Below are 24,370 nucleotides of genomic sequence, written 5' to 3' on the forward strand. Positions count from 1 at the left end.
CATTTCCAAATCTCGTAGCAGACTTTGTGTTGTCTAGCCCTATAAATTTAGGGGAGCTTTCACTTATTGGGATCAAATTGGGTCAGGGAAGTCCATCACTCCATACACATATTGAATCTTACTCAACTTTGTGATTTTCAGTCTTATTAAATCTGCAAGGTCAATTATTGCAAATTTACCAGAACTCATTCTGTGTTTGGGGTTGGGGAAATAGACTTCCCAGCCCCATAGATTTCAAGAAGTATGCACTTCCCCAGATACATGGGTAAGTATATTTTGCTACCAGATTACATATTTTTGTATCCATGATTCCCCGTGCGCTACTCTCTTTAAATTAAATTGAGCTGATAACATACAGTTTGTGTCTGTGCATCCACCCACCCACCTCCAGGCTGCTTCCAAAGCCAGACATGTTTACCTGTGTACTATGGGTCTTCAGTCAGTTCTCTAAGTCATGTACTGTACATTAGGCAGGATTAGGGTAGACACTGACATTGAAAATTATGAGCTTTCTAATAAGTAATATCATGTTGCTATGAGCAAAAGCTGCCATGCACAAATAAGAAACCAAGAAATGGGTGATCATCATCAAGGTGTGCAAACACAATGGCCTATGTCTTTCAAGTCATAATTTTCTGATGATGCTCTTCAGCATGTACAAATATTATTGGCTGGCTCAGACCAACCATCTGACCAACTGCACAATCACATGTTCTGCCTCCCATATGACTATGAAAAACTATGACAAGCACCCAGGGGCATAACTAGGGGAGAGGGCGCCTTGTTGGAGCTAGGACCCTGGCAACATCAGCTCTCATCTGCAATGTCTCATAGTGACCACTGGTGGTGGTGGGGTTGCAGTCATGGATAAAAGTGCTGGACTCCTCCCCTCTTTGTTCTTCCAGTGTTAGTCACCATTTTGTCTCTCCAGAGATGTCTGTTTGTTTTGGTCTCTCTCTTCAACCATGAGTTACAGCTGCAATTAAGCTGCCGGCTTTTTCACATTCATTTGTAACCTTTTCTTTAAATAAATCCTTGTAGTGCTTCAATACTAAAGAACTATCTCAAGACCTCTTGCTTTGCTGCTTTCTCACCAAACTGGTTTTGCTTTGCTATTGCAATGAACTATTGCAATGTGCTCTATGTGGGGCTGCCTTTGTACATAGTTCGGAAACTTCAGTTAGTTCAAAATGTGTCAGCCAGATTGGTCTCTGAGGCAACCCGGAGAGACCATATTATGCCTGTCTAGAAACAGTTACACTGGCTGCCAATATGTTTCCGGACAAAATATAAAGTGCTGGTCATTACCTTTAAAGCCCTGATTGGCTTAGGTCTGAGTTATCTTAGAGAGTGCCTTCTTCTGCATGATCCCCACCGCACATTAAGGTCATCTGAGGGGGTCCATCTCCAGTTACCACTGGTTCAACTGGTGGCAACTCAGAGGCGTGCCTTCTCTGTAGCTGCTCCTGGGCTGTGGATTGTATTCCCAGCAGAAATCCACAATTTGAATTCTTTACTGGCCTTCAGGAGAGCCCTTAAAACCTATATGTTTGTCCTGGCCTTCCAGGGTTTTTAAATAATTGTGATTGGTTTTAATGTTGTAACCTGCTTTTTAGGATTTTTTAATTGTTGTGATTGTTTAATTACTGTTTTATGATGTTTTAATTGTTTTATACTGTTTAATAATTTTTGTTTTAATTGTTATTGATTTTAATGGTTTTGTTTTAATTGTAAACTGCCCTGAGCCATTTCGGAAGGGCAGAATAAAAATCCAATAAATAAAATAAATAAAAATAATAAAATTTGAGGACTGAACTGTCATTCCTCCCCTACAGGCTTGTGTTCACCCCTCTCCCTAGTGGCCCCTCGGAGTGAGGGAGATAATGTAGAAAATAGGGAGGGGTAGAGCTGGGGGGCCCTCAGAAGCTGGGGGTCCCAGGTTCTTTGAGACCTTCTGCTCAATTATAGCCACAGGCCTGCAAGCACCCACACACTCCTGAGATTGGGCAGCCAGTCAGACAGTGTCATTTGTATTGATCCTAGTATATTCCAAAATATATCTATGAAACTTCTATTAAAACATGAAATTTAATTTGAAACATGCCACTTACTTTAAAGAAATTGCAAGACCTCCTTTATGTGGAAAAATATTCTTATGTCAAACTCAAATGGTACAGGACTGTATATGTGACTGTGGATGTGAACAACAAATTCATAGTCTTATAATTGCTGCTCATATCATTCCATTGTTTGCTAAATTAGTACATGGAGTTCAACCACAGACTGGGGTGTCAGTGGTTTAATTTTGTCAGAAAGAAAATATTATTATTTACTAAACTTAAGGACTAATGATGTGTCACAGAAACAATATTATTGATGAATTTTTCTTGAAACCAACTTAAACAAAAATCATCTATCAAATCTAAGTGCCAAAGGAATGACATAGAGAAGAAAAACAACTTGCCAGAAGCCATAGCACAATTTTTATAAGTAAATTAAGTATTTTTGTGGACTGAGAAACTGCATTCTTCAGCTGTTTTTGCTTTATTCATATATGAATGCATATGTGATACAAAGCATTGTGTTGGCTTTCTTTCTTTCTTTCTTTAGTGAGAATGACAACTCACTTAGAAGACTAAAGAAATACAATGATTTGTTTAAAAAACCACTAAAGTCTGGTTTTAGCTTGATTATATTCGCCAACTAAGCTTAAAAACAAAAGCTTATCTACATCTTTTTAAACCAGTTTTTAAACCACTTTTTAAACCATTTCCCCAGTTTTTGATTTGTCATTTCAGAACAGTATTATGTGTTAAGAAATATGGAGCTACTGCTGGAAATGACAATCATTTGTTGAGCCCCACCCTCATAACATAAAATACACTCTATTTGCCATTTATCTTCATGTCATTACAATGACCATTTTCCTGTCCCCATTAGTAGGAGCCAGAGAGCTGGTGTGGAGAAAGGGAAGTGCAGAGTGTCAGTCAGGACACAAGAGTCAAGCTACATGAGGTGAGTGGGAGAACTCAACACTAGACTGCCAGTGTGGTGCCCAGGACCTGAGTGATGCACAGTCCTGAGTACTGCCCAGTACCCGGTCACTCCGGAATGCACAGAGTATATTTAAAACCACAATAAGAGAAGACCAGTTAGAATGTATACCAAAAGGGAGGAAATATACCATCAGATTCAGGAGGATGCCAGTATGGCTAATAAGTAAAGTCAAGAAAGCTATAATAGGTGAAAAATTCCTTCAGAAATGGGAAGGCCTGCCCAAATAAAGAAAACAGAAAGGACCACAAACGATGGCAAAATAAATGCAAGGAGAAAATAAGGGAGGTGAAAAGAGAGTTTGAGGAACATTTAGCTAAAAGCATCAAGGAGACTATCAAAAACTTATTTAAATACATCAGAAGCAGGAAACCTGCCGGGGATGTGGTTGGTCCATTAGATGATGATGATGATGATGATGTATGAATATTTATATACTGCTCTTCAACCAAAGTTCTCAAAGTGGTTTAGATAGAAAAATAAACAAGACATAAATAAGATAATCAGGGAGTGAAAGGGGTTATTTGCATCTGTCTTCACAGCAGAGGATATAGAGCGTATATCTGTATCAAGCTTCCCAAAGACAGATACTAAAGAACTGAGTCAGATAGAGGTGATGAGAGATGATGTTCTAAACTGTCTGGAAAAATTAAAAGTTAAAAAATCATCAGGGCCAGATGGCATCCACCCAAGAGTAATTAAAGAACTCAAATGTGAAATTGTTGACCTCCTTGCAAAAATATATAACTTATCCCTACAATCAGGCTCTGTACCAGAGGACTAGAAAGTAGACAATGTAACACCTTTTCCCACAAAGGGATCCAGGGACGATCTGGGAAATTACAGACCAGTTAGCTTAACATCCGATCTGGTAGCAGGGATGATACACTGGAGTCCTGTTGGACAGCTCATTGAAAGTGTTGTTTCATACGGCAGCTGTGAAAAAGGCCAATTCCATGCTTGGAATCATTAGGAAGGGGTTTGATAATAAAATTGCAGATTTTATAATGCCCCTATACAAAAATAAGGTGCAGCCACATTTGGAGTACTGTGTACAGTTCTGGTAACCTTATCTCAAGAAGGACATTGTAGAACTGGAAAAGGTGCAGAAGAGGGCAACCAAAATGATCAGGGGCCTAGGGCACCTTCCTTACAAGGCAAGGCTACAACACCTGGGATGTTTTTGTTTAGAAAAGGATGGCTGAGGGGAGACATGACAGAGGTCTATAAAAGCATTCATGGTGTGGAGAAAGTGGATGGAGATAATTTTTTCTCCCTCTAGCATAACATTAGAACCAGGGGTCATCCTGTGAAACTGATTGCTGAGAAATTTACGACCGACAAAAGGAAGTACATTTTCACATAACAGTTTAGATAAATTCATGGAGGACAGGTATATCAATGGCTACTAGTTTGAGGGCTATAGACCACCTCCAGCCTCAGAGGCAAGATGCCTCTAAATACCAGTTGCAGGGGAGTAACAACACCAGGTGAGAGGGCATACCCTAAGCTCTTGCCTGTGGGCTTCCCATAGGCATCTGGTGGGCCACTGTGCAAAACAGAATGTTGAACTAGATAGGCCTTGGACCTGATCCAGCAGGGCTGTTCTTATGTTCATTTTCAAAGTCATTCCCTTGTATAACATAAGTTATGCTTTCAGTAGCCGTTACCCAAAGTGCACTGCAGTCAAATGCCCCATTTCATCAATGGAAACCCATACATGTCACGAATTACTTTACTGGTAATTTGTAAAGGTAAGTCTATTGTTTTTCCAGTTACCCTTCTTCTAAATACTGTCATCTTGTGAAATGACAATTTATTCTGTGGAAAGTGAAATCAGATTATCGTCATGTGGAATAGCAAATTTAAGATGATAAAGAAATGGCCTTTGCAGATATTTGTTTTGCATCTTATTTCCTATTGGGGGTGTTCTCTTCTTCAAATTGCCAAATAATAGGGAATGTTTTAATTTCCATTTGTTAGCATCCCACCCCCACCTGGGCAGCATAATTTTTTCTTGATAATCATTCCTTTGATTTAGTCACAAATTATCTTTGCATGCTTTATATTTATAGGAATGAATTATCTTCTACATGACCTGAAAGCTAATTCCAGAGCAAAACCTTTAGGGAGCTATGATGCTAATGGGTGCATGTTAATAGACATATTTAATCAATTACTCGGTGAGTGTTTTATTACACTTAGAAGCTTGCAAACAAAATGTTCTTTGGGGGCAAGCTGTCCTGAAGTAACACTACAAAATGAAGTTCGGGCACAGATGGAACTGTGTTGGAGTTATTTTTCTGTCTTCCTATATTTTTACTCTTTTTTCCTCTAGACTCAGAAATCAAATTTCAGTTGAAAAGTGCTTTTCCAAGCAAGATTCATTTTGAATTTCTTTGCCACAATATAAAGTAATATACTGCCAATATACAGAACAGCAAGTGGAAAACATAACTTCAGAAACAAAATCTATTGCACAGCATAAAGTAGAAAGTTACACTACTGGCCAACTGCAGTTTTTAAACATTTCTGGTACCAATTTAAAAATCAAAGAGTTGGGGACCACATACATTTATATATTCTGTTATTTAGAAAAATCCTCAGAGCAATACACAGATGGTTATCCTGTTTTTATCATCACAACACCCCCCCCCCCCGTGAGGCTGGGAGAGAGAGAGAGAGAGAGAGAATGTGTGAGTGGTGCAAAGGAAGAAAATTATTGTCCAGGTTCACTCAGTAACCTTCATGGCCAAACTGGGATTCAAATTCTAGGTGCCCCAGTCCAAGGCCACTCCAGTGGACTTTTTGCAAGAAATGAAATTTCCAGGTTGATAGTTTCTCCTTTTATCCACTTTCCTACCTTTTTGTATCAGCAGTACTGCAAATGATTGGGAACAATGACTGAGATGGCTCAAGGAAGAAAGAGATAAGCTGCAAAAAAGAGATAAGCTGCAGTGTGCAACTTCCAAGAAGCAACATTTTTGGGGTGTGCCCTTACCTTAGCTATATCCTGTGATCAAGGCCTGCAAATGATGAAGACATTTTAATATATTTAGAATGAAAACACTTCTTGACTACGTTTCATTACCAACTGGGATCCACCCATGGGGCTCACAACAATATTTAAAATATTGTGTTTTATTCACAGTGCTAGCCACCATCTTTAAGAACATGAGAACAGCCCTGCTGGATAAGGCTCAAGGCCCATCTAGTCCAGCATACTGGACTAGACAGTATGGCCCACACTATGTATGTGTATGTATGGCCCACACTGGACTAGACAGTATGGCCCTACACAGTGGCCCACCAGGTGCCTATAGGAAGCCCACAGGCAAGAGTTTAGGCCATGCCCTCTCACCTGCTTTTATTCCCTTGCAATTGGTATTTAGAGGCATCTTGCCTCTGAGGCTAGAGGTGGCTTATATCCCTCAGACTAGCAGCTATTGATAGACCTGTCCTCCATGAATTTATTTAAACCCCTCTTAAAGCCACCCAGGCTGTTGGCTGTCATCACATCTTGTGGCAGAGAATTCCATAGGTTAATTATGCATTGTGTGAAAAAGTACTTCCTTTTGTCGGTACTATTGGCAATCAGTTTCATGGGTGATCCCTGGTTCTGATGTTATGTGAAAGGGAGAAAAAAATATCTCTATTCACTTTCTCCACACTATGCATGATTTTATAGGCCTCTATCAAGTTTCCCCTCAGTCATCTTCTTTCGAAACTAAACTAATTCTTTCTCAGGATTCGGCTGAGGTTGGTTAAAGCTCACTTAGTGAGCTTCATGACTGCCAAGAGCATGACTGTGTCCACAGTCCTAGAATCACTCTCTACCCCTTATATCACACTTGTGCCTTACAGCTAGTTCTCAACCTTGTGTGACCAGAAGTCATTTCCATGTCATTTCTGGCTGCTCAGCAACTGTGAATAGCCAAATTTTAGCCTATTTTTGTACCATAGATAAAGAAACCAGGCCTCTATTACCTGTCCACAGATACGCAAAACCACAGGTGCCGGGATCATGGGTAATGAGGGCAACCTCTGTGTGTGTGTGTGTGTGTGTGTGTGTGTGTGTGTGTGTGTGTGTGTGTATTTTTTACTTCCCCATCTAGTAGTCCTGGGCAGTTTTCCAGCAAAAAAACAAATATTAACAATCCATATAACAATTAAAATGGCTTAAAATTTAAAATAATGAAAATAATCAAGACACAATTGTAAGCCACATTTATATATATATGTGTGTGTATGTATGTGTGTATATATATATATGTATATATATATGTGTGTATATATATATATATATATATATATATATATATATATATATATATATATCAGCATTTCAAAGGCTTTCTTGAAGGTCATTAGTGTTGTTCCGTCTTGAATTTCTGCTTCATATTTCACATGCAGTAGTGTCTACTGAGACGGCCTAGTCCTGAGTCACCATTAGGTGGCAGGTGGAGACAGACCTCTCCTGACACGGTGGGCATCATGCAGAAAAAATTGCTCTTTTAGGTAACCTGGTCCTAAGCTCTTGAGAACTTTAAAGGTACTTACCAGCAGTTTATATTTTGCTCAGAAACATAGAGGCAGCTAATGCAACTGTTATAACACAGATACAATATAGTCTGTCTGGGACACCCTGAGTCCAATCTGACCTGTGTTTAGAAGTTTCTGGACTACATACTAAGTAAAAGTAAAGTGTAAAGGCAGCTCTATATACATACTAACTAAAGTCTCTGGACAAAGGCAGCCCTATATTCACTTCCTAGCAGTAATCCAACTTAGAGGTTATTAACAAGTGCACCACAGTCCTGAGATCATTCTTTTAAAGGAACCTAAGCTGCATCACCTTAAGTGGTGCAGCGGGGAAATGCTTGACTAACAAGCCGAAGGTTGCCAGTTCGAATCCCGGCTGGTACTATATTGGGCAATAGCGATATAGGAAGATGCTGAAAGGCATCATCTCATACTGCATGGGAGGCGGCAATGGTAAACCCCTCCTGTATTCTACCAAAGAAAACCACAGGGCTCTGTGAGTGCCAGGAGTTGAAATCGACTTGATGGCACTCTTTACCTTTAAGCTGATAAGCAGCACTCTTGGCCATCGCCAACCTGAAACACTAGCCTGAGAGTGCTGCTTGATCCAGGAATACTCCCAGGCTGCCTACCTGTTCTTTCTGGGGGAATGCAACCCACACAGAATAGGATATTATCACTTCCCTTGAATTATGACTCTCATAATGACCACCTCTGTACACATGTTTTTATGTGGATGACTATACATTCGTAAACTTCAAAAGTGTAATGCATGGTACAGATAGGAGTGCTACTACTGTACATGTGTTGAACGCAGCTTGTGAATGTATATTCATAGAGATCTGTACATGTATGCACTGTACACAAGTTGTGTGTTGAAGATAACATGTAAATAGGGCTTAAGTAATGGCGTAAAGTAAATGCATCTCAGCATGAGACAGCATGCTTTGCTGGCCTAGGCTGATCTAGGGCTAATCTGAACATTCTCTTAGAAGCAATTTTAGCAAAATTCAAGGAAGCTGGATAAACTGCACTGGAGAATAGACAAACAGATTTCAGAGAGTGGGAGAAAGGTTCTGTAAAGTTTGAGGGGGTGGATTAGCACTGGTAGTGGAAGCTGTGACAGCTGTGTCATTTTTCTTTCTGTTTCTATAGCTTACATGCTGCTTGTGCAGGTGGCAACAGCAGCAAAGCTGGAAGTGCTAGACTTCTTCCTATGGCCAGCTCTGTCTGGATACTATTTTTCTCCAGGGCATTCCAGGAAACAAAATGGCGGCTGGATGGAGAATTGTGTGTCCCTTCCTTAAAATGCCAATCTGCCTCCACCAACTCCACTCTTGCCCCCTGCAAATGAGACCCCTTTGGATCTGTACTATGCTTGATATAGTGTTGTTCTGGGCCAGTTCAGATGATACTTTTAAACACATGTTTAGTATATCTGTGGGTTTTTATACCCACTTGAAAGACACATTCAGATGAACAGGCCAATATTGTTAGAGTGTATTCTTCCAATTACATGTTTAAAATCCTACTGTTGCATCATCACCCTATTGCTGAGGGTCATGAAGCAAGCTGGGAGATGGATGGAATGTAAGTGGAGGAAAACTTAGGGTGAGTCTGAGCAAACACAGGTTAGAAAGGCTCATTATTGAGTCTATTATGTGGCAGTGATGGAACAGAAGACACCGTTTTTCATCCACCATTGCATCCAGGTGGTGTGGGGCCTTTTGAAATCTGGCCCCAGGAAAGATATATTAGAATCTCAGTAGCATGCTGTGACACATTTGCACAACACTTTGAGGGTCACATCACTAACATTTGCCATGAGTTAGATTCTATGGATGATGCAGGATCACTGGGAGAGGTGTCCAGAGTAACAACTGGTCTGGTTTTGCTGGAGGAGTTTCAATTATTGGTCCCCAAGGATGTGGACAAGATGTTTAGTTGGCCAACGACATTCATGCTTGGTATTTGCTCTTCATGGCTTATTAAATCTAGTAGGGAGGGAACTTTTAGCTGAGTCCTGCAGATTCTAAATGCCTCATTGAGATGGGGAGTGGTTCCAGCAGCACTGAAGGTAGCTATTATTTGACCACTCCTAAAGAAACTCAGTCTGGACCCAGAGGATGTAAACAACTATAGGCCTGTGGCCAATATTCCCTGCCTGGGCAAGGTGCTTGAGCGTATAAGTGGCTGACCAGCTCTAGACCCCCTTGGGGGAAAACAGACTATCTAGATCCATTTCAATCAGGCTTCAGGCCTGGCTTTGGAACAGAAACTGCTTTGGTCACTCTAGACCTGTGCAGAGAGAGAGAGAGACGGGGTGTACAACCCTGTTAGTTCTCTTGGATCTCTCAAAGGCTTTCAGTATTGGTATCCTTTTGGATAGGTTGGCTGATTTGGGTGTGAGAGGGACTGCTCAGAAATGGTCCTGCTCTTACCTTGAGGCCCATTTCCAAAAGGTGATGCTGGGGATTACTGCTAAACCCCTTGTCAGTTATGCTTTGGGGTTTCTCGGGGTTCTATTCTTTCCCCTACGTATACATGAAACTGATGGGAGCGGCCATTTGGAGATTTGGCCTAATGTGTCTTCAGTATGCAGATGATACTCAGTTGTATCTCTTTTTTTTCATCAGACACAGGTGAGGCAGTGACTGTCCTGAATCAGTGCCTGGATGCAGTAATGGACTGGTTGAGAGTGAACCAGCTGAGACTCAATCTAGATAAGACAGAAGTACTGCTGGTCAGTTGTCCCTCTGCCCGGGTGAATGATGTTCAGCCTGTTCTAGATGGGTGGTGCTCCCCTTGAAGGATCACGTTCACAGTCTGGGGTTGTTCATCGATCCAGCACTGTCACTAGACGCTCAAGTGGTCTCTGTGGCTCAGAGCACCTTTTATCAGTGGCTGATGTGCCAGCTGTGACCTTATCTGGACAGAGATAGCTTGGCCACAGTTACGCTTGCCTTGGTAAACTCTTACTTAGATTACTGCACTGCATTGTATGTGGGGGCTGCCTTTGAAAATGGTCCATAAATTGCAGCTGGGATAAAATAAGGCTGCAAGATTATTAACTGGGACTGGACATTTTGGGCATACTATGCCAGTGCTTCATCAGCTGCACTGGCTCCCCATCTGTTTCTGGGCCCAAATCAAAGTGCTGGTTTTAAAGACCTAAATGGTTTGGGACTGTATTACCTGAGGGAGTGCCTTGCCCCATTTGTCCCAGCTTGAACCATAAGATCTTCTTCTGAGGCCCTGCTCCGAGTGCCCCTGCCAAACAACATAAGGTGGATGGCTACTAGGGAGAGAGCCTTTTCAGTGGTTGCACTGCGTTTATGGAATAGCCTCCCCAGGGAGGTCCGCCTGGCTTCTTCACTTTGTTCGTTTAGATGCCAAGTAAAGACCTTTTGTTCACTCAAGCCCTTTAAATTTTGATTTTCAAATTTATTTTTAACTGGTTTAAAAAGAGTTTTAAAATTGCTTTCTATTGTATTTTGTATTTTCTTTTCCACCCTTTTGGTCTGTTATGGTTAATGTGTTGTGTGTTTTTATTTGATGTTTTAATGTTGTGTTGTGAGCCACCCAGTGAACAATTTGTTATGGGGCATCTAACAAATAAATTGTATTATTATTATTTATTACTGTATCTTCCTTTCACAGATGTAGGTCTCTCTCAAACACAGCCCATAGATATAAGTACAAAAACTGATAGAACCATGCACAATGATCAGCTATTAAGATGCAATTCTTTTCCAAGCAGGAACTGAGAGCTTTGGCTCCTTTCTCTTCTATAGAGATATGCTGACCTGTCTGTTATACAAATTAAATGGGCATCTTTGGAGATCTCAGGTTGTACCGCAGGTATATATATTAGTAAAAGGACTTTCAATTTGTGAGCATTCTTCCAAGTATCAACCTCTGAGCTCTCTCTGTGACTCTAGCATTTCCTATCTCTATGAAGTTTTATTGACCATGCTTTTCAGTGGGAGATTTTCCCTGTATTTTCTGGGAAGGTAATACATTTTTGTGGGCTCAGGGTATTTTTTGTTGGGGGGGGGCTAGTCTGGAAGAGGTCTAGAACCTACCTGCAAGATAGGTATTTCTGTCTTTTGTGTGTTGGTCTGGGAGTTTCATGTCCATGAGCGAGGCACAAGTAGCTTTAGATAGATAGATAGTGTGCTCCAGGCTGGGAAGGGACCCTTTTATAGGAAAGGATCAGTTTCCAAGCCCACAACCCCTGATTTATGCTGGAGAATGAAAAGACACAGTTTTGCAGCTGTAAAGGGTGGTTCTGGAAGTCGGAACAGAGAAGGCAAGGGGCCAGAGGTGACCCCTATGCCTTAAGAGACCTGTCTGGTGGTCTGACATTCCCCACCCCAGCACACCCCAGCTTGGGTTCTCTCCTCTTGCACCTCTCTGTCAATCCTTCACTTCCAACCTGACTGGGATCTTTCTGGGCAAAATGCTCTGACAGATCCCAGAAGGCAGAAATGTGGGGAGAAGGAAGTGACTGAAGAGGCTGTAAGTGGGTCTCTGGAAGGTGGGGGGAGTGAAGAAAAGGGACTAGGGGTGACCCTTGAGGCTTGTTAGGTAAAACTGCTCCTTTATTTGTTTTCACGGTGGGAGGAAATCATATTCGCAGCTCAAACACATTTATTTTAATACCAGAAAGTGGGTGAAACTTGTAAACAGCATGCTTGTGTTGTAAGCAGCACTTATTCCATCTATGTCAGTTAGTGTGGCAGAGATAAAAACAACTCACAAGTCTCCATCTCAGGCAGGGAGAAAAATGCACCAAATGCAAGTCCCGCCTAGATAACTGGATGATCCAATCCTGGTCTCTGTCGTGTTTACAATGCAAACTCTCTGGTTAAGGGGGGAAACACCACATTGCAATTCAGATGTTCATCTAATAAGATGATAGTAGGTACCCCACATTCTAAATCCTGCATTACATCTAGTATTTAAATCCAGGGTAGACAATGTATGGTTTTCCATTCAGATGATCATTTGTACATAGGTAGAAGAATCTAATCACACACTGAAAGCGTCATCTGAACTGGCTACCAATTAGGTGAGAATTTTTTTCTGGGAGCGAGCAATGCCTAGTAGGATTTTTAAAAATTCAGAATTTCGAAGCTCAAAACTACTGAAATTTGCCACCTTAGATCTGGTGGAATAATGGTAAGGGCATTCCAGATCAACTGTAGTTCAATACAGACTGTACACAGGTGTAGTTGTCACTGAATGCAGACAGAATCAGAATTTTAGGGTAAAGGTGCCCAACCTGAAACAAAAATGAATATGAAAAATGAAGACTTGTTAATGTTAATTTTGTCAGCACCACTTGCCACTAGATTTGCCAAGGGATAGACCCCCAAGTGATAGGCACTATGGCTGAGCAGAAAGACAGTGATTAGGGAGGAAATAAGTCAGGATGAAATGTCTGCTGTGGGTAGAAGAGTGGTCCCATGGCCTCCTTGATTTCCTATGAAGAATACTGATTTTGGTAAATTAAACAAGAAATTATACAGCAAGAAGAAGGTGGAGGAAGGAATCAGATGTATGCACAGAGTCCTGCTTAACGATGACAATTAGGCATTGTTTCAAGAAGACGTAACACTTACATCTTACATTGGGTAATACCATTCAATTAGAATTTAGCTAACTTTAGAAAACTATATATCCTTTGTTAATATAATGGCTATTTTGCTGAGCTACATCTATCTCTTGTACTACAAAGGTTCTCAGAGGATATGAATTGACCTAGAAATACAGGAATGCCTTATAGAAGATCAGTTCAAGAACTGCCACTTTTGTATAACAAAATCTATTTTCATTTTGCTTTTGCTCAGAAATCATGAACCTCCTTCAGGAATCTGAAAATGTACAATGTTTTTAAAAAAAAAAAATTGGTCCAAAAAGCATACTTTTAATTGTCCATATTTCTCATTCTGTGAGACAAACGCAGCTATTACCATTCCCATACAAAGTTATTTTATTAAAAAATGATCCTGTTTGTCTGATTTCTGTAAATGACAGATAGTCCTGCAGTTTGCACAAAGTGGTTATATGCTCAATTTTTCAAAGCCCATTTCAAAAGAAAAAAATGCTGTGACTTGCTGTGTTTAGGATGGGATTTGTTAATCCATGCAGCAGACGAAAATGTCACATTATTGGTGTTGTGGGTACACATACTGTTGCAGATACCTAACATTATGGACTTGAAAGGGATATTGTCGATCAGCCATCTCAATTGATGATCTAGGGCAGGGATTCCCAACCTGTGGTTGGAAATTTATTATGGCTGGGGATGATGGAGTTGTAGTTCAGAAATATTTGGAGTACGCCTGGTTGAGATCTATGGCAAATCTCTAAAATTCGTTATATTTCATAATACCATTTTTGGATGAGAAATTAAAAAGGGAAACATATTTTTGGATGAGAAATTTAAAAGAGAACAAAAATTAAAAATTTGAATGTGAATGTTTAACTCAAAATTGTTTGCAGGCTCCTTCCAGATACCCCCAAACTGTATTGGCATTTTGAGTATTTCAACTGAATGCTTCTGAGAGGTTTTTTAAAAATATGATTCATAAAATTTAATATGATTCATTATGCGAAAACCCGGCTCCCTTGAGAAATCCATAACACTGGGAAAGGTTGAAGGAAAGGAAAGAAGAGGACGACCAGCAGCAAGTGGATGGACTCAATTATGACAGCAATGAATGCACCACTGAGAGACCTTAAAGGCCAAGTTGAAGACAGATAATCCTGGAGAGAATCTATCTATGTGGTCGCTAAGGGTTGACACCAACTTGACGGATTTAATCAATCATAAGGTTGAATATGATCATTTTAAAATGCCAGTTGTTTGCTGCTGCTGTTCTGCTACCATCATCTAATCACAAGCGTCTTGATCTAGGCATGTGCACGGAACCAGCTGGTCCAGTTTGGTTCAAGTCCAAACTGGACCTAACCAGGCCAGGCCAGTTCAGTCCGTCACTCTGTTGAACCCACCCAGTCTGGTCCAGTACGGGGGGGGGGTTTCATATGTTTGTGTGTGTGTATAAATAAAACTTACCGCCTCTGGGGGAGTTGCTTGAGGTGGTGGTGGGGCCCGTGGAGGTTCTCCCTCACCCCTCTGGCCTCCCTTACTGCCCAAACCTGCCCGTTCGGCTGGCTCTTCGGCCCATTTGGGCCTTCCCCTCTGGTACGGTGGCCATTTTGGAGGCCGCTGTGCCTGTACAATTGTCCTCTGTTTGACCTGGCATGACCCAGGCCACACAGGTTCCAATTGCACAGGTGTGGCAGCCTCCAACATGGCCACCGTGCCAGAGGAGAAAGGCACAAACGGCCCGAAGAGCCAGCCGAACGGGCCAGTTTGGGCAGTAAGGGAGGCCAGCGGAGGAGGGGGAACCTCCATTAGATGCCCCCCTGCCACCTCGAGCAACTCCCCCAGAAGAGATAATTTTAAAATTTATATATATATGATTTTTAAAAAAAAATAATTAAAAAAAATTTTTTAATTGTTTTAAAAATTGCAAATTCCCCAAACAGCCGGTGTGTGTGTGTGTGTGTGTGGGGGGGGGTGTGTTATGGTCCAAGGTTGGACCAAACAAGGGGTGGTTCGGTTCGACTCCAAACAGTTGAAACAAACAGGTTCAACACTGATCCTGTTTACACATCCCTATACTGATCCCATCCCCCTTCCCCTAAGTAAGCTTTCCCTACCCCCTTGGTTTGGTGAAAGTATGTGGGGCCTGCCATGGAATGAGGCAAAATGTGACTTGCATTTCATGTTGGGCCCATCTCAGAGGTACTGGACCCAGGGCCTTTTTTCTAGCGGGGGTAAGGTGATGCGGGAGAGTTCCCTGAGCCCCACACATGGAAGGGAGTCATCCAAAGTAAAGTTCAATATTTGAAATAATCATATCCATCCTTTTAACTCAAGACAATAAAACTAATCAGTTAATATATAACCCCAGAAACAACCCCAGAATTTCAGTATTTAGAGTAATAACATTGACACAATATGCAGTGGCTAACATACTATGCAATGATATGCATGTGGTTGAATATAATGTTTGCACAGTTGTGCAAGAGCAAAAATGTGCAAATAGAGTGGCATGCCCCTCTGGCCATTATATATAATAGCCGCATTGTCACAGGGTTTGCACTTGTGCAACAGCACTCTTGCATACTACACAAACATTACATTCCACCACTATATACATAAGGTGGTACATTATGTCAGCTAGAGAGGAGAATGTTGGGAGGGAGGGAGCTAGCTAGGTTCTGCCCTTCACATCGTCTTAAAGAGACCCTGGTTAGACCCAGTTCAAAACAGGGCCAGACACATCAAGAAAAGGAAGTTCACATTGTTAGCTTACCCTGCTCAGCTATAAATTCTATTGAGCTATCACCTACCAAATACTAATTGCCATTGCATGATCTCTTGCCAGATATGCACTATACTTCATGATCTGCCAGTTGCCATCCCCATGGTCAAGATCCTTCTAACATGGTTACTCAAAAGTAAGTCAGCAAAACTTTTCCTTAAGTTTAATTAGAAGCAACTTCAATTGGAAGCTGCTTCCTTGGGGCCTCTAATTACTTCCTGTTCAACATAGCTATGGCACTGATTAAGGCATCTTAATTAGTTTCTGTTTTCAATGGGGCACTTCAATTACTGGTTTCCCCTAATTATTTGTCCCCTTTTCTTTTAAATTGTGAAATAGCACTATTAATAGCAAAGTAATCCTGAATATTCAAAAACCACTGTGATGTGCTATTGTCAAGTATTAAACATCATTCTATATCAACTGCAAAATATCATCTAACCAACATCAAAATCACTAGATGCATCATATCAATTTAATTATTCAGAACATGTTCTTTGCATATTCACAAGAAATACATAAATTCTTTTTTAAAGGGAAGTTAGAGAAGCATTGTAGGGACACAGATTCATTTCACATCCAACCTAATTTATACCCAAAATATACATGTCCAGCATGTTCATGTATATTATTAATGGGGGAAAATGAGATTTATCTAGCTATTCTCACGATCGCCCAAAGCAGGCTAAGGGAGCCTAGCCCGCTTTGGGGCAATCGTGTGCTGCAATGGGAGCTGTGTGGCTCCCGGCAGCTAGCCTCCTTAAATACCCCTCCCCCTTAGACGAGGTTAACGGAGCTAGCACTCCCTTAACCTCATCGTTTTGCTCGTGTGTTGCTGTGGCATGTGGCAACACACGAGTAGACCCCCGACTGGGAAACTGCAAGCAGCCTCATGGGCTCGGGGGTCTCTCCAGGATGCCCCACATGCTAAGCCCGCTCTCCTGGCAGGCCCGGAAGAAGCTCTTCTCGTTGATTGTGAGAAGAGCTTCAGTATCATGTATGACATGGCCTTAGGATGCATATGGAAAAGGACAGTTTTCCTGGACCTTTAATAGATACATAGCAGAGGGAATTTCAGTGTGCAGCTTTTCTTTTTGGAGGAAACTGATTATCTAGACCCATTTCAAATTTGCTTTAGAGCAGGTTTGGGGGTTCAGTATGCCTTGGTCAGCCTCATGGATGTCCTTTACCAGGGAATCGACAGAGAGAGTGTGACTCCGTTGGTTCTTTTGGATCTCTCAGTGGTATTTGATACCATCAACCATGGTATCCTTCTGGATCACCTGAGGGAGTTAGAGATAGGAGGACCTGCTTTACAGTGGTTCTGTTCCTATCTCTCAGGCAGATTCCCAGATGGTGGTGCTTGGTGACAGTTGCTCTTTGAAATGGGAGCTATTATATGGAGACCCTCAGGGCTCCATTCTGTCACCAATGCTTTTTAATATTTACATGAATCCGCTGGGTGAAGTCATCAGGAGATTTGGTGCAGGGTGTTATCAGTCTGCTGATGACACTCAAATCTATTTCTCCTCCTCCCCCCCCCTCCTCCTCCTCCTCCTCCTCCTCATCATCATCATCAGGAAATGGCATTCACTCCCTAAATGCCTGCCTAAGGGCAGTAATATGCTGAATAAGGGATAACAAATTGAAGCTGAATCCAAGCAAGATGGAGGTGCTCATTGTGGGGGATCAGAATTTGAGGGATGAGTTAGATTTTCCTGTGCTGGATGGGGTTACACTCCCCCAGAAGGAACAGGTACACAGCTTGGGAGTGCTCTTGGATCCAGGCCTCATCCCTCCTATCTCAGCTGGAGGCTATGGTCAGGAGTGTTTTCCATCAACTTCAGCTGTTCGACAGCTCCGTCCATTCCTTGAAGAGGATGACCTCAAAACAGTGGTGCATCAGCTGGTAACCTCCACGCTTGACTATAGCAATGCACTCTATGTGGGGCTGCCTTTGTATGTCGTTTGGAAACTTCAGTTAGTTCAAAATGCGGCAGCCAGACTGGTCTCTAGGGTAACCAGGAGAGACCATATTATGCCTGTTTTAAAACAGTTGCACTGGCTGCCAGTACGTTCCCAGGCAAAATACAAAGTGCTGGTTATTACCTTTAAAACCCTGAACGGTCTGGGTCCTGGCTACCTTAGAGAGCACCTTCTTCTGTATGATACCAATTGCACACTGAGGTCATCTGGAGAGGTGTGTCTCCAGTTGCGAGGTCATCTGGAGAGGTCTGTCTCCAGTTACCACCACCAGTACATCTGGTGGCAACTTGAAACTGGGTCTTCTATGTAGCTTCTCCTGGCCTATGGGATGCACTCCCAGCAGATATCCACAGTTTAGGCTCACTGTTGGCCTTTAAGAGAGCCCTGAAAACTTTTTTATTTGGCTTGGACTTCCAAAGTTTGTAAATTGTTTTTAAGAATTGTAATTGGTTTTAAATGGTTTTGAATTGTTTTAAAATTGTTTTTATATTGTTTTAAGTGATGTGTTTTAGATGGTGTTTGTTTTATGTCTTTTTAAACTTCTTGTGCACCTCCCAGAGCCTTTGGTTGGGGTGGCCTATAAATGTAATAAATAAACAGACAAACAAGTAAGTAAGTAAGTAAGTAAGTAAGTAAATAAAAGGGCATTTTTGGTTGTGATCCCCTGTTTGTGAAATGCTTTTTGAAGGAAAGAGCATTTCTTCTGGTGCTATGCTTGTATTCTTTTTGGTACCCAGTAAAATCATTCTGTATTTGACTAGACATTTTAGATTTGTTTTACGTTACATTTTAAACAACTGCTTCTCTATGCTTATTACTGTCTTGATGTCAAATGGTTTTCATTGTTTTTAATTATATTGTTACAGGCAACTATGAGCAAATCTGTATAAGATTTTATCACAGCTATAATAGGGCAGACACAATAAGTGATTGCTTTTTAGACTGAAATATACAGGTGAAACTCGGAAAATTAGAATATCGTGCAAAAGTCCATTAATTTCAGTAATGCAAATTAAAAGGTGAAACTGATATATGAGACAGACGCATTACATGCAAAGTGAGATAAGTCAAGCCTTAATTTGTTATAATTGTGATGATCATGGCGTACAGCTCATGAAAACCCCAAATCCACAATCTCAGAAAATTAGAATATTACATGGAACCAAGAAGACAAGGATTGAAGAATAGAACAATATCGGACCTCTGAAAAGTATAAGTATCCTTGTCTTCTTGGTTCCATGTAATATTCTAATTTTCTGAGATTGTGGATTTGGGGTTTTCATGAGCTGTACGCCATGATCATCACAATTATAACAAATCAAGGCTTGACTTATCTCGCTTTGCATGTAATGCGTCTGTCTCATATATCAGTTTCACCTTTTAATTTGCATTACTGAAATTAATGGACTTTTGCACGATATTCTAATTTTCCGAGTTTCACCTGTAGACCCAACCCCTTATTCTGTCATTTCCCCAATGATTATTTACGTGTGTGTCTTTCCCAAATGCAGCATAGTTTTAAAGGACAGTGACTGAAGAAGTTCCCATGACATTGATGACACAAACAATTGTAACAATTTCAGGCAGAAACTTTATGTGTTCCACAAAATGCAGTATTCATCTACGCTACAGTATAACCTCATAGGGTAGTGAGTCAATTAAGGTCCTCTCGTTGTCACTTTGTGCCCTTAGGAAAGGAGGGAGGAAAATATTTAGTGGAAAATAATGTTGAGGGAGGAAAATATTATGTGGAAGAAAGTGCAGCTATAATTTTGGCATCAAATCTAAATGGCATCTATTGTCTTTGATTGCCCCAATCTTTCTCCTGACTCACAGTATAGGTGCTGCAGGGGGCAGATGTTTTATGGTCAGGTCTACTGCTACTGCTGGCCCACTCAAGTCAATTGGTAGACCTGGCTTCTGTTGTACTAGCATCCAGGTCTACTCCTGTCACTGCAGTTGTCCTATTGAAATAATTGGTAATCAAGAGATCAACATGCTAGCGATTTTTGATTGTGTGCTAGCAAAAGCATAGGCAGGATGAGTGGGGAGTAGCAGTAGCAATAGCAATAGCACTTACATTTATATACCGCTCTATAGCCGAAGCTCTCTAAGCGGTTTACAATGATTTAGCATATTATCCCCCAACATTCTGGGTACTCTGAGTAATCATCTGTGAGATGTTAGCTGGGTAGGATGGCACTGTTCTGCCCAGCACTTGTAACCAGCTCTTTATCCAAATAGGAGGAAAAGCTGTCCTGTCCAGCTTCCATCTCTCAGACAATCAGTCTGCCCTCTTCCTATCTAGGTTTGTGCTGGCATGTGATAGAAAATTGGGAGTGCACGCATTACCTGAAGCTGGGCAGAATGTGAACTGCCTTGGTATTTAGTAATTAAACCACGTGGACAGAAGAGAGAGGGAGAGCTTTAATTTGGATGATCATTTCCATGCATGCAGTGGAATCTAATCAAATGTTGAAATTATAATCCAAAATGGCTCATGGGCACAAATTTCAGTTCTCCAAAATTTCCTCATAATTATCGTACTGCGGAGTTGGGTTGTCTTAATAGAAAGTAATAGATAAGTAGCTTCTTTTATTATCATCACTGCCAGTTCTTACAGAAATTCAGATATGGACTAGTTTGTGCCAAGGAGATTTCAAATTGTGCCACAAGATGGCAGTAAAATTGCAACTGTGAGCATTCCTAGGCAGCATTTATAAATTGCAGGACAGCTCCAAGACAAACTAGGATAATCGCTCTGTGGCGGCTTGCCCTCAAAGGTTAGACAGAGGACACTATAGAATATCATACAGAGCTGCAGTATAGTGTAAGAAATAATGTTAAAATAAAATAAAAATGTAGCAATGAAAAGCTACAATTGCATGGCAACACATATTGTGTGTGTGTACCTTTAACATACCTTGTGCCTTTGCAAGTGTTTTTAAAGCAGATATTTCTCTTAGTATGACATTTCTGTTAGCCCTAGTCTAGCACTATCCGAATGATAACTTGTCCCCACATATTTAGTGGAAGGGGCATTTGTGCTTCAGGGAAACTGATCCTTGCTTCAGGATGTTCTGCCTTAAATCAGGGAAAACATACACTGTGCTGGAGAGGGGCAGAAAACATTAAAAGAAAGTACGCCTGTGTACGTTTTGAAGATTTGGATTTGACCTGATCCAAATTGGACAATATTCAGATTCTCTGTGATTTGTCAATATTGGATATCAGATCGGATTCGGAATTCAAATCCAAATTTGTACTTAATTTGGATTTTCCCCCATAGTGTTAATGGGGAAATTTAAAAATCACCAAAAATTACTGGTTGGTCCTAGAGCCTGGTAGCTTGTTACACATGTGGGGAAGGAAGTTTGGGCTCCGTGAGTGAAAATCAATCAATCCCCTGATTTTTGGTGAATTTTTGAAATTTTTATAAACAATGGCTAATGGTGAAATCTGGCTTGTTTCAAGTCACAACTTTACAAAAACTTCTGAAACTCCAGACATTCCTTGGACCATCATTCCACCAGCATGTGGAGGAATCTATCCTTTGCTTTCATGAAAAAGGTAACAGCACCTACCTTTTGCCCCCTTTTATATTTCTGGAAGGAATGGTCATACGGTTATGAAATCCAGCACATGTGAAGTCCACAATGGCATGACTCTATGCCATTCAAAGCTAAGGGTTAATCCCTTGATTTTTGGTGAAATTTCAAAATTTTACTAAAAATGGTTTAAAATGTTGAAATCTGGCTTGTTGCAAGACAGAATGTTTTAAAAGGTTCTGCAACTGAAGACCCTCCTTGGACATTCTTCTGATTTTTCCCCCTTTCCCATTGCAGGAACAGGCAGACCATTTAAACGGGGTTGAAAGGAATCCACAGCTTTTAATCCTTTAATGGCTCTAAGGGAAAGTGAAAAATTATTTCTAACCACAAAAACAGAAACATTCAAAGTAGTTTCACTTTTACTGACTCTGTGTTTCTGCCATGGGGAAAACAGAAATTAATATAAAATCAAAAGAATGTCCTTATTCCTCCACATGGGGTGGGGGTGGAATGATGGTCCAAAAGGGGCTTCTGATCCAGAAGTGTTTGTAAAGTTCTGGCGTGAAAGTAGCCACTTTATTTTTATTTTTATTTCCAAAATTTCCCTAAAAATCACCCATAGCCTTGGAAAAAAAATACAGAATCCTACCAATATTCTTGTGTGCCAGAAAGGATGTATGCCCATCCTTTCAGGAGATATAAAAGGTGGGTCAGGGAGCATGCTTTTCATGAAGGCAAAGGGAAAATTCCTCCACATACTAGTGAAATGATGGTCCAAGGAGGGTCTTCAGTTTGACATTTTTGTAAAGTTCTGGTTTTTGAACAAGCCAGATTTCACCATTTCACCAGATTTCACCACAAAATAAATAAATAAATAAAAATAAAATAAAATAAAAATCACCAAAACCAGGAGATGGATCAATTCTCTTGAAATGCATTAGAGGGGGCCCTGACCTCCTTCCCAACATGTGTGGCAAGTTTCAAGGCCCTAGGGCCAACCAGTGGTTTTAGGTTGTTTCCCCCCTCCCTTTTCCTCTGTGGGGAAGATCCTTTTCCATTTTGCTAATTCTGAAATTCTGAAATTATTTTGATATTTTGGAAATAATTCCAATTTTACCGATCCAGTTTTCAAAAACCAACAACAATTGGAATCAGATCTTAATTTTTTTTTAACCAATTTGGGGAAATTTTGGATAAAATTGGAATTTTCTAATCTGAATTTGCAAACCAGAAAAACAGAAAACCAGAAAACCAGAGTGACTCCATCCCCTGAGGGGGAATATCTGGCAGTGCTCACACTTCTAGTCTCCCATTCATATGCAACCAGGGTGGACCCTGCTTAGCTAAGGGGACAAGTTGCTACCACCAGACCAGCTCTCTTCTCCTCTTCAATCTTCAATTACCATTTGAAGTGCGAAGTAAGTGTTATAAGTAAACTAAATTAAATACTTCAGTTCAAGTATACTCTTTTACACTTTCAGAATTCAAACTTGGAGGCTTCTAGTTCAGTGTTGCTTAACCTTGGGCCCCCAGGTGTTGTTGGACTACAACTCCCATCATCCCCAGACATGGCCTTTTTGGCTGAGGATGATGGCTGAGGATGATGGGAGTTGTAGTCCAACAACATCTGGGGGGCCAGGGTTAAGCAACCCTATTCTAGTTCATTTACTCTGGGAATCCTTGTAATCAGCCACTCAAGGCCACAATGCAGAAGAAAAAGAAGACACAGTCCTGGTTAGCCAGCATCCCTGCACTGCCCCTGCCAGTCATTCTGTTGGCTCTGGGCTACAAAGATGTCCAGGTCCAGCCCAACTCTTTGCCTGACCAACAGCCAAATTTTCACGGTGCCTGGCTGGCTCTGCCTGTTCCACTGCTTGTTTTCCTCTTTGGATGGTTTTCTTGTTTTAGTCTTGTTGAAAATGCAGCTCCTGAAGGCATCAAGTCTTTGCACAATCAACCCTATTGACCACTAGGGGCATTAGGGAGTAAAGATAGTAATGGAATCCCCTCTGACCACTCTCTGTCTCTGTCCTGATTTCTCTTGGTTAGACTGATAGTCTCATGTTTCATTCTCTCACCTGAGAAACAGAATTCTGTCTTTTTCCTTCCTGCGCTCCTCATGCAGGCAGCAGCTAGGCATTTTATTTGTGTGTGTGTGTGTGTGTTTGTTTGTTTGTTTATTGTTAAATTTATACCCCACCTTTCATTAAGAAAATCCCAAGGCAGCTCACAATGAAATTTAAAAACAAGATTATAAAAAAGACACATTAAAATATTGAGCTAAAAATATAAAAACAAATCTGATTTTTTTTAAAAATAAATAAATAAAAGATTGGCATAAAAGAGGCATGTAGGCTCTCTAGCTATCGGATGTATTTCATAAATACTTTACTTTGAACCTTACTTTGAACCTTAACTCCATGATTCCTGACTCTGAGGAGATTCTCACGATCGGCAAAAAGTGGGCTAAGGGAGGCATCTTGGAACTTCCGGGGGCCACACAGCCCCCGATCCCCACAGCCCCTGCTGGCTCTTTGATGGAGCCAGCAGTCATGTGGGCGGCCGATCTGGCTGCCCAGGGCTGCCGACGTACTCATCTGTGGGGAGAGCGGGCTAAGCCTGCTCTCCCCGCAAACCCTCTTAAGGTGGGTTTCACTGATCATGAGACTCGCCTCAATATTGATTAGCACTGCTCTTCTTGCCTGTGCACCTTTCTCTGTGATTGGAGTAGATAGCTGGCCTGATCCATTTTTGGAAGGGCAGTATATAAATCAACTCAAATCAATAAATATATAAGGAATCCAGCCCTTCCAAATTCCATCAAATCTCTGGTTT

The sequence above is a fragment of the Hemicordylus capensis genome, chromosome 4 (assembly GCF_027244095.1).
Source record: "Hemicordylus capensis ecotype Gifberg chromosome 4, rHemCap1.1.pri, whole genome shotgun sequence".
NCBI lineage: Eukaryota > Metazoa > Chordata > Lepidosauria > Squamata > Cordylidae > Hemicordylus > Hemicordylus capensis.